This window comes from Aptenodytes patagonicus, chromosome 3 (genome assembly GCF_965638725.1).
Source record: "Aptenodytes patagonicus chromosome 3, bAptPat1.pri.cur, whole genome shotgun sequence".
Classification (NCBI taxonomy): domain Eukaryota; kingdom Metazoa; phylum Chordata; class Aves; order Sphenisciformes; family Spheniscidae; genus Aptenodytes; species Aptenodytes patagonicus.
In genome coordinates, this window is record NC_134951.1 from 40,675,826 (window position 1) to 40,685,951 (window position 10,126).

Below are 10,126 nucleotides of genomic sequence, written 5' to 3' on the forward strand. Positions count from 1 at the left end.
AACACTAAGCTATGCAGCATCTACTTACAGTTTGCAAATTTAAGTCACCAAATGATTCACCAAAGCATGCGTATGGTCTTTTCTTTTCTTTTTAGGAACAAAAAATGCGTTGTTTTCATTGCAAAATCAAATACAAGAATAAAAAAAATTGACAAAAAAATAGCATTCTAATTCAGATTATCATCCTTGTACAAAGCATACACAGTTTCAATCAAACGTTTTTTTTTTCCTTTGACCAAAAAAGATGGTGAACCATCTGTTATTTTGTTTATTTTTTAATGTAATAGAAGTAAAAGCTGTCCTCAAAGAAATGAGGTAATGATGTTCATCAATAATTTACTTTCAATGGCTATAATATTTAAAGGTAATCATCCACGGGGCCATTTATTAGCCCTGACAGAGTGACTACAGTGCCAGATATCATTGAAAGGCCTGGAGGATTAAGGCACCAACCCTGCAAACTCTGACACTCTTGCCAGTCAAACTAGTCTCCAGGATATAGTTAAACCAGGTCATAACCCTTTGCTTGAAGTAAATGCATTTAAGTCTGTTCGTGCTTTGGATCATTGTCTTTCTGGCCGCAGGGAAAGTGTGAGAGTTAGCTCAGCACTGGAGGAAGAGTTTTATATAAATGTAATATACCATTTTTTTTCTTGATACATCATATAACATAACTGATAGTCTGTATCATTGTCTGTAAAACTGTAATTATATACTCTGTAAAGTATTGTAAAAACTAGAAGTAAAAAAAAATATTAGACTGATGGGCTCTTTCAGTGAAGTTAGGAATTTCAGTAAGCAGATACCTCTCAGCAATTCTTTTAAATCCTTCAGTGATGTGCAGGAAAGAAAAAACTTTTGCTTCAGATACTTGAATCATATTTGCTTATATAAAAATAACAACTTTTCTTCCTTGTATTCTGGTTTAAAGAGCGTCATAAAATAACATTGTGATGTTATAGCAGCAGATGCATTTTATTCATTTAGTAACTATGATGTCCATGATTTTCTGCACATCCAAGGAAGAAAAAAAAAACAACTCACCAACATTGTTTTTTCCCTAATTTAACACCTTTTCATATTGGGCTAATCGATAATATATTATGATTAGAAGCAGTGCTGCTAAAGGAGGAGGAGAGAAATGAAAGACTGAGTATCAAATCTGATCCACACATCCAAGTCAATGTTGCTGCCTCATGTAGCAAATACTATTTTATTGGCATTATCCGCCCCTTTCTCCGATCTGCCATATCGAACCACGCACTAGTTGACAAGCGTACATTAGTCATATTCAACATCCTTTGTCCTGGAACAGCAAACAGGACGATAATTGGGTTGGGCTGTGTTTGGAGAAAAGCCCTGTTACCGACCGCACTCGGCCAATGACTCCTTCCAGCTGTCCGTGCCTTGGTGCCCGTCCGCTTCCCGAGGGGAGCAAAGAGCCCGGCAGCAGCAGCACCGCCCCTGACCTAATGCGCCGACCTGTCGGTGCCCAACACCCAAACAGAAACAACCCAGCCTGGAGGAGGAGAGCTGTCACAGTCTCCTACCCAGCTGGTGTTTCACGAGCTGCCCTGCTGCGCCCCGTGGAGCCGTCTCGCCGCCGCCTCTGCCATGGGATGGCTTTATCTTCCCTTTGCAGCCACCGGCTCCCCGCTCCCTCCCTGGAGGGCAAGAAGTCCGGGCAGCTCCTGCCAGCAGTACGACAGCCACTTTATTGCCGCATCAACGCTATAAACTGCTGGAGCAGAGCCACGGAAACGTCTTCTAAATGAAAAATGAAACTTTTCTGAGCAAAATGGGAAAAACCAGTCGTGTTCTTTGCTGCAGCAGTGTGTAGTGCAAACCATGACCCACGGTGATGCACTGCGCAGGTAAAGCAAGCCTGAATGCCTCTAGCTCAGGTGCAAAGCAGGCTAGGCTTTTCTTGCTTAGGCTACGCTTAGCTTATACTCATCCATTTCATGATTAAAATATGCATATTTAGTCCTAGAAAAACCCTTCTACCATGGAAGTAAGACCTCAGTAAGTTTTTCTTCTTGCTGATTTTCACACTTTTGCCAGAGTAAAGAATCTGATTTCTCTTTTTCCTCTGGATATAATTTACATTTACCTTAGAGCTGCAACTTCTCATATGCAATAAGCGTTCTTTGCTTCCTCAAAGTACAGTTTCCATGAGCTCTGCTGGAGCTGAAAGAAAGTATGGATAGTATCTGAAATTTGAGAAGAAGTGAGAAGAGAGTAAGGGAACATTTGTTTTTATTCTTTTTTTGGTAGAGAATCAATAATGTCAGATTATGACAGAAAGACCCGTATTATGAACTAATAAAACCCAGCCAGTTATTACATGACAGTTGCTGAAGGCAATTAATGTGCTGGGTACCTTCTCATCATATTTGAAATAAATGAGCCTATTAATCGAATATAAAGAAACTTTTGCACACTGTAACTGATTCAAGTTTTATTGTATTGCCATCAAGACCAGAAATGCCTTAAAATTCAGTGCAAAAAAAATGCTGAAAATTAATACAACCGCCTAAGTTTTACCATGAAAGTTGAAGTAGCATTTAGCACTATCCGAAACCAGCAGATTTGTGTATTGCAGCACTTCAGAGGTCCTGTTTCCAGAGGCTGTCTGCCAGGTGGATTCTCAGCTGTCTAATAATGCAGCTGAGCATTGCAGCCTTTTCCTCCGTGGAGGAACTAATTTGGGTATTTCATGGGGGGAAAAGGAGCCAGGGAGAAGTAGTTTGCAAGCACGTAATACCTTTGAGATCCCTACCCTTTTGGTCAAATATAGCTGAAATTAGCTGACATATGAACAACTGTAAAGAAAGACTTGAAAAACAGATCATGTAAGCCCAACTTCCTTCAGAAAGTAAGCAATAAAGGCAGAATGAACCAATTCAGCTTTTTTGCTTCCCTTATACACTTAGAAAAGCAAACTCATACTAACCAACCAAAACCAGAAAAAGCAGCTAGGATGGCTGGTAGAGGGTGGCAGGGGAAAAAAGTACACAAATGATGTAAAGTTTACAAAACATTAGCCCTTACTGTCAGTCTTTAACCCCAGCAGTTTAAGCCAAATAGCATTATTTTCAATGGCAGAAGCAGAGATTTCAAGACAGAAGAGGAATTCCTTCAATAAAGGCAAAGTTTGAAGGGCCAAGACTCTGCTACTGTGCTTCTATGTCAGAAGGAAAAACTTCAATAGAAAAACGACGAGTCAAATTTATCTTTGGTGCGGCTCTCAGGTAATTACAACGACCCCAACAGAATTATATCCCTCAGCCAGGGATGTTTTCTGATTTTTGGTAAAAGTGCAGCATACGAAGAGATTTGCTGTCTCTGCCTCTGGGTTGCCACACTAGGAGCCCAATTTAACCACCAGCTTGAAGACCATGCCTAACTGCACTCAATGTTAGTTGTATTTTCAAGTCTTTTGCTGAGACTGGACCTCCGTGTGTTTCAATTTTTGGTGAGGTGGCCACTGTGCCGGTAGTAGAGAATTACTATGTAGACTTAACAGCTGTTTTCAAACATGTTTCCAAATTTGTAGCTTGGTTCACATGTTGAGCTGTTATCAGATTGCTGTGCCGAGCAGTATCAGTACAGCGTGCTTTAAATATCTAGACTGAGACAGCCACAGAAAGTGATCAGCAAATGGCATGAAACAGATGTACAGTAGCTATAGAAACCACAGCTTACACAAAACAAATAAGCATGGACCATTACCTACAATTTGGTTCACGTTCCTTCAACTGCGTCATAACATCTGTTGTAAGGAACCTTGTAGGGAACGCTGAGAAAATATGTTGAACACAAATACTGCTGAACGAAGAATAAAGCCATTTCAGACTTAATGGTGCTAAAAGGGTATTTAAATGTACTAATAAAGAAACTAATGAGGGATGCTGTTGGTGCCAAAGCAAAACACTAGAGAAAATTAGCCTCAGCAACTTGCCTGTGGAGCAACACACATTACATCACATTGGCACAGGCTATAGCAAGACAGTGTCATAATTGCTTTAAGCATCAATTAAAAAAACCCAACAAACTGTTAAAAAGCTTGCACTATTTTTATTACTTGATAGCATACAACTATCACCCTTGAAGATTTTGGTTTTCCCCTCAAAAAATCTGACTCTCACTTCAAAAGTAGATTTGAAATAAGAGGATTTGAAATGAGGAGTGGATTTCATCTGACAGCAGCACCCACAACCTTCTTTGCCTCTTTCTGGGCCTCCAAGAGTCCGCCAAGAAAATATCTGTCTTGTTTCATGCAAGAAAAATTGAAAAAACATAAGAAGATGTAAAAGCAGACACAAGAAGTAATGATGTATTACGTATCCATCCTAAGGCACAGATTAAATTCTCACTTGCAGCTCACCCCTTCAGGATCTCTTTGCTTTAATTGTGGGCTGATGCCCTGGAGAGCACTCGGATGTCAGGAAAGTGCTTTCAGACTCTAAGTCAAAATGCTGAGTTTGAAAAGTAGATAAGTGCATGAGAAAGCAAAGAGAAAAATTATTTGGGAGCAAATACTGTGGGTGGTTGTGAGGCTTTGTCCACTGACAGGGCCACAGCCTTTCTCAAGAATGAGAGGTGGGAATAGCCACTGGTCAGCAGCAACACTGAGCCCCTAGTCTGAAAAATGCTCTAATTACTCCCTGGAAAAGCATGTTGCACTTCTATTTCGTAAAGAGGTTTGGCTGACTCTGTGCCGTTAACTGCCGTCAACCCGCTGTTAGCATCTGTGCCCAGCTTTGAAGAGGATCCTTTATAGAGGATTGAAAAGGAAAGCTAGGAGGGATGAGCAGCCATATGCACTCTAAATCCTGGAGTCTTCATGCATCAACCAGCAAAACAAGAAATGAATATCAGGGGATTAACTAGTTTCATATCAAAATATATCAAGTAGACAGCTCCACTGCATCATCTCTTGCAAATCCCATACTAAGTCATCCCTCGAAGACAATCATCAAATCTCAAGTGTTTATTCAAAGACCAATGTCAGGTTCTAGACTATGCTGTTTTAGTTTGTAATACTGTCAGGTTTATGATAGATAATACTAATTTTCATTGCATTGTTTAGGAGTTCACTCTGGTAATACCCAGTTAAATATGATAGCATCCAGAGGCTCCATTCCACTAGGTGATATACAAACATATAGAAAAGAGGCAGTCCTTGTCCTCGAGATGTTGCAGTTTTAATAGATGAGAGAAAAGGACTGTAGAAAGGAAGGGCTGTTGAGGGTGTTTTACAGATTAAAAACCTGACATATAGGGAGATCAAGACTTCAAAACACAGAATCTTCAAGTGCACTTAAATGAGTATTCCTGCTTTTTCTGGCTCCAGAAAGTATGCCCTCAGTCTGTCAATAGCCCATAATACTAAACTAAGAAGAATTAGAATTTTCCAGGATTTGAGACTGGGAGATCTTTCCAACAGCTGTGACAAAGTTTAGGTATTCACGGCTAATTTTACAAGAATACTGGGAAGAGAGGTAGGAATGACCACTCAGTATAATACTCTGCCAGTATGCACGATGCTAAGAAAAGAAATTCTCTCCTTCAGGGAGCATGGGGCCTCTTTTTCCTAGAATCATCACCTGTAATAGTTGTTACTGACCTATCTTTTTGTCCAGTGGGGTATTCTGAGGTAACAGCCTCAAATATGGCATCTAAAGATTTGATTGGTGTGTGGAAAGCAGGCGTATGTGAGGTTAGAAGCTTGGCATGTGGGGCACTTTCTTTTCCCTAAGGATTATTGAATTATATTCCTCAAATAAGTCACTCAATGCATTTAATGATATTTTTTCCCATACACTATTCATTTTTTCATTACTTTCATATCTTGTAGAAGGAAATTTTTCCCCAAAAGTTTGAATAAAATATTTGCAATTTAGTTTGTTTCATTATTCATTGATCTCTAGCTTGCGCTTTCTTTTTCATAAACACAGTTCATCAAAACCAAAAAAGTTTGAGAAGAAGGTGGGCAGTGATATAACAGACACAGAATGGAACTAAAGAAAAAAATCCCACAGATTTTTGTGTTTTACCACCTGGAAGGTAGGACTCAGAAGGGGAATGACATGAGTTTCTCTGTGAACAAATATCAAGTGTGGAGAGGAAGGGAATGACGGAGAACACTCTCAGGGCTGCCACTAGAGAGGTGAAAATAACCCTTTTCCATGAAAGGGAGTTACATGTGCCTCTCCGACAGAGCAGGACATGCTGAACTATCCAGGCTTGCTAATCCTTTTAAAATTATTTGGTATTGGTTTTGTACCAGCTTGTATTCATTTCTGGTGAGTGGCTGGAAAAGGTCACTTGTGCATTGTGAAGAATTGGGAGGCATCTGAGCACAGCCTGTCGCCAGAATTTAACAAGGTGGTCCACTCTGTGCATGTGCTTGTAACACGTCACAGCAATGCTAATGAAAAGCATATGTATTTTCCTTTTGTTTTCTTCTTCCCTTGACAGATATAGGAGTTAAAAATGGGATAGATAAGCTATTAGGAGAAAGAGGAAGGAAAGTTAATAGTTCATCCCATGTTTCTCATTCTGTAAGTAACAAGGTGTCATTTTCAAGATATCTTGTCTCTGGTTATCTGAATGCATACACTGAATCACTGACCTGCTGGGAATTTAACAAGCAAAATCCAAGTTTAAACTGTGGCTCTAAGCCAAATTTCCATATTTTCCCAAGGGTGGGCTGTCAGCTCTTACTCTGTATAATACTTTTCACATTACAAGTGTTGCATTAGGCATAATGCATCTTCCCTGCCTGAAACCTGTCTAATTGGTGTTGACTAGAAAGTTCCACATGAAAATCTGTGGTGAGCAAGTTAGAGGGACATGATGTTAAAAACAAACAGAAAATTGCTTAAACTATATTTTACATTATTTATTATGAAACATTAAAAACGTGCCAGGAGACAATTGGGTGATCATTGCCTCGCTAGTCCTGTACAGGAGCCTCCAGAGTAGGAATCACAGGGTCATCGTCCAACCCCCACTGCTCAAGCAGGGTCACCTAGAGCAGGTTGCACAGGGCCATGTCCAGTCAGGTTTTGAGTATCTCCAAGGACAGAGACTCCACAACCTCCCTGGGCAACCTGTTCCTGTGTTTGACCATCCTCACAGTAAAAAAAGGTTTTTCTTACATTTAAATAAATTTTCCTGTATTTCAGTTTGTGCCCATTGTCTGTCCTGTCAATGCACCACTGAAAAAAGCCTGTCTCCATCATTTTTCCACCTTCCATCAGGTATTTGTATATATTGTTAAGATCCCCCTGAGCCTTCTCTTCTCCAGGCTGAACAGGCCCAGCTCTCTCAGCCTCTTTGCATGTCAGATGCTCCAGGCCCTTCATCATCTTCATGGCCCTTCTCTGGACTCTCTCCAGTATGTCCATGTCTCTCTCGTACTGGGGAGCCCAGAACTGGACCCAGCTCTCCAGATGTATCTCACTAGTAATGAAGAGAGGGGAAGGATCACCTCCCTTGACCTGTTGGAAATGCTTCTCCTAATGCAACCCAGCAGGCTGTTGGCCATCCTTGCTGTGAGGATGCGTTGCTGACTCATGGTCAACTGGTTGCCCACCAGGACCCCCGGGTCTTTTTACAACAAGCTGCCTTCCAGCCAGTTGGCCCGAAGCCTGTATTAGTACACTGGGTTATTCCTCCCGAGGGGCAGGACTTCGCATTTGCCCTTGTTAAACTTCATAAAATTCTTCTCAGCTCGTTTCTCCAGCCTGTTAAGGTCCCTCTGAATGGCAGCACAACTCTAAACTAAGATGCAGTTTCTCAAGGCATCAAGCCTGTAACTCCTATTTAGCTTTTCAGTAAGAGCTAAAAGCCTAAGTACTTTGGTGGATCTGGTGTCAACTTCCTGCAGTATTTTCCCAAACAGGTTGGCGGGGAAAACCATCCCAGTCATTTGAAGATACTCCTGGGATGTGGGAGGTCGAGGCCCAAGATCCTGCTCTGCCTCACTCACAAGAATTGGCTTTAAGCTTTGGTGTAGGCTCCTGCTGGAGTTGTTTCAGTTCATGTTAACTTATTGTCACAGGTCTGCTTTATCCCAAATGCACAAATCAGTCACTCAGTTTTCATTCATTCTTCTACAGCTGTATCAATATCCTCTTAACTTCCATTTTTTTCTCAGAAGAGCCGTGAGCATGGCAGTTTACACCCTTTAGACTCAGTCTGACTTTGTAGAAGATTCTTGGCGGAGGCAGGTGACAGTTCCAACATTTATGTTTTGTGTCTACCTAGAAATGAGAGAGCACTACTGAGTGTATATTCACCTGGGGTTAGAGCTTCTCAAAGTTCTTCTATACCTGCTCTTTATTCCTTATTTTAGCCTATAACTCAGCCACCAGAAGCAGGTGCAATCAAAATAACTTTTTAGTCCTATAAAGAGGATCAGATAAGCACTGAAAAAGCCAAAATTCTTCAGTGTGTGCAACACAGACAGGATCTATCTAATTAAAAAAAATTCTGATTTTCTCCTCAGAGGGTGACATTTTCTCAAGAAAACATCATCTAGCATGCCAGCTGGGTTAGAGATACTACCCATTGTCACTAGTATGCAATATTTTTGTCCTCCTACATGACATTGAGTCTGGCAGTGGAAAAAAATGGTTAATGGGCAGAGAGAGACCAATTCTAGTTAAAAAAAATTGCCTGTAAAAATCAAATTAAAAGGGGGAACAAATTTTCATTTCCATGACAATAGTTCTTCAAAAAATACAACCATGTAAAAATGTGGAAGTGAATATGAAATACCTAAAATAAATTAGTTGGACCTACGTAGTTCTGTATGCCAGTTAGTCCTGTGTAGGGAACAGTAAAGTTGGCATATTTATACACAGTGGTAATTATTTCTTATCAGTTCAAATCCAAGTTACATTTAAATCAGTTACCTAGATTTTCTAGGCCTTACTTTATAATCCTTTCCTCCAAGAACCTCAGGGAACATGGGCTTAATCGACATTGCTTTAGAAGTGGACTTCATAGTGGTGTTCATTATCTGTACTTTAACATCTTTAACAATCATTTTGCAGAGAAATCTGCAAAAGTTGCTCTACCAAAAAGGATTTCCACAATGTAGCCTACTGCAGACTTTCATATCTTTGACTTCATTGCCATTGTTTGCATTCTTGATACTTTACGTATTATTAGAGCAGCTAGTAACTCAGTGCAATTGTAACAATTAATTTAGAGTTGATTCAAATGAGTTTACAAAGGGAATCACAGACTCCTGTTGCCTCCACTTCTGTTTTTTAAACTAGAAGCTAGCAGCACTGCAGGCTTAAAGCCTGATCTTATCGATTGCTCCATGCTATTACCTTCATAGGTCGTGCTGATGACAATAATGTAGGCACGGATACTCAGGAAAAATACATGAAAAGGGAGAATATATTTCACGTAACTCTACACTTAGCTCAGACTTTTCAGCCTTTTGAAGGAAAACTTGTTAATACTTTTCAGACTATAAATGGTAGAAGAATGAAGCTTCTGAAATCCATTTGTATATTTCTAGAAAATTTTGTAATATCTAATGGTGTATGAGATATGCTATTACTCAAAGAAAAACAATATTAAAAAAGTCCTTGTCTGTGGAAAGAAGTAGAATTACTTTCTGGAGATACAGACACTCAGTATATCATCCTGAACTCATCTTGAGTTCACTCTGTTCTGCTTCTCACTAACTTGTGTATTTCCCATGGAAGATTTGTGGTTTAAACATATTTACAGGCCAGGAAAGTTAAGCCAGTGTGTTCTGTAACGCATACCTTATGTGTTTTCGGTCTGGTTTCCCAGGGGAATGCAGCTTACGTGATCTTGCTGTCTCTGTCCATCCATCTATCATGTGCTGACTACAAGCCCACCTGACAGAAAGGTAAAGTATCAATGACAAATAATTTCCTACAAATTTCATGAAAGTCTGTGGCCGGGCAGATGAGAGAGATCTAAATTAATGTCCTGCACGGAGGGACAGGTTGCAGAGTGAGTGTAACAGCAATTGCCAGCAACCTGGTCAGAACAAATTCGTCATGTGCATTGGCTGGCTGATGAGTCGGCACACGTGCAACTCCAACCCACGCATGGCCCCTTG

At 40.3% G+C, this 10,126-nt stretch overlaps 1 protein-coding gene across 1 annotated transcript in view; it reads left to right on the forward strand.

Moving 5' to 3' along the window:
* Positions 1 to 9,878, forward strand: part of TPBG (trophoblast glycoprotein) — a 35,989-nt gene extending 26,111 nt beyond the window's left edge. Inside the window, exon 3 of the transcript XR_012994870.1 lies at positions 9,832 to 9,878. The gene's annotated coding sequence lies outside the window, so the exon portion shown is untranslated. The remainder of the gene's footprint in view (positions 1 to 9,831) is intronic.
* Positions 9,879 to 10,126: the final 248 nt, after the last annotated feature.